Source organism: Callorhinus ursinus, unplaced genomic scaffold (assembly GCF_003265705.2).
Source record: "Callorhinus ursinus isolate GAN/ISIS: 27379988/994484 unplaced genomic scaffold, GSC_fseal_2.0 scaffold6, whole genome shotgun sequence".
NCBI classification, from domain to species: domain Eukaryota; kingdom Metazoa; phylum Chordata; class Mammalia; order Carnivora; family Otariidae; genus Callorhinus; species Callorhinus ursinus.
The window spans coordinates 78,151,745-78,152,518 of record NW_027397068.1 but is presented as its reverse complement, the minus strand read 5'-3'; the positions used below and the strand labels follow the sequence as shown (position 1 = coordinate 78,152,518).

Here is a 774-nt window from a genome sequence, read left to right as displayed (position 1 = left end):
TAAAAAAAAACCATTCTTTGGAAAACAACTGAAATAACAACTTGTGTCTGGTGGACTCCTTGGCACGGTCGTCTCTGTAGCACTCCGTGCAGTTGCTCCCCAGCCTTCCACACGCCTGCTCGCTGCACGCACACTGAAGCTAGTATGCGTACGGCACGGCAGGGAACCGCAAGTGCGAGAAGTAAGAGCAAGAGGCAGTAGCCACGTGTGCGGGTGTTCTAACCTCCTCTCACCGCTTGACTCACAGCCTGCGCGTGGGGCCCGGGCCACTGGGCAGTGCCGCCCTGGCCCCGGAGGTGAAGACCGGGACTCCCGGTGGACAGTGGGTTGCCCAACAAACAGGACGGGGCTCTGGAAATCTCTCGGAAGTGCCCTGCGATATTTGGAGCCAACATCAGGCACTAGAGAGCCACAGATACAAGTTATATTTGTCCACGGAAGGCTTCTGTTGGGAATTTTTTATAAAAGCAAAACTAATGACGAGGGGGAAAACGCATGTTCTAACACCGCATAGTATTTTATTTTTCATCCCTGAATAAAAACTGCCCTTATGCCGGGGTCATCTTGCTTTTGCTCTCTAGAAAAGAAAGGCAAGACTAAATGTTTTCATCCTGCAGAAAGCTCCTGTTAAACAGATTTCCCTTCTTGCCTCTTCACCCAAGAGCAAAGAGAGTGAATCTGGACTCTAGCATTCCCAGGTTGTATTCACCTGTCACTGGGCTCTTCTGTTCACCTCTCCCTGGGCCCCTCCATCACCTGTCACTAGGCCCCTCT

The 774-nt window shown here is 51.7% G+C and overlaps 1 protein-coding gene across 7 annotated transcripts in view; it reads left to right on the top strand.

Annotated features, from left to right (window-relative positions):
- Positions 1 to 774, top strand: part of RPS6KA2 (ribosomal protein S6 kinase A2) — a 360,649-nt gene that overhangs the window by 268,697 nt on the left and 91,178 nt on the right. The gene's annotated exons all lie outside the window — the stretch shown is intronic.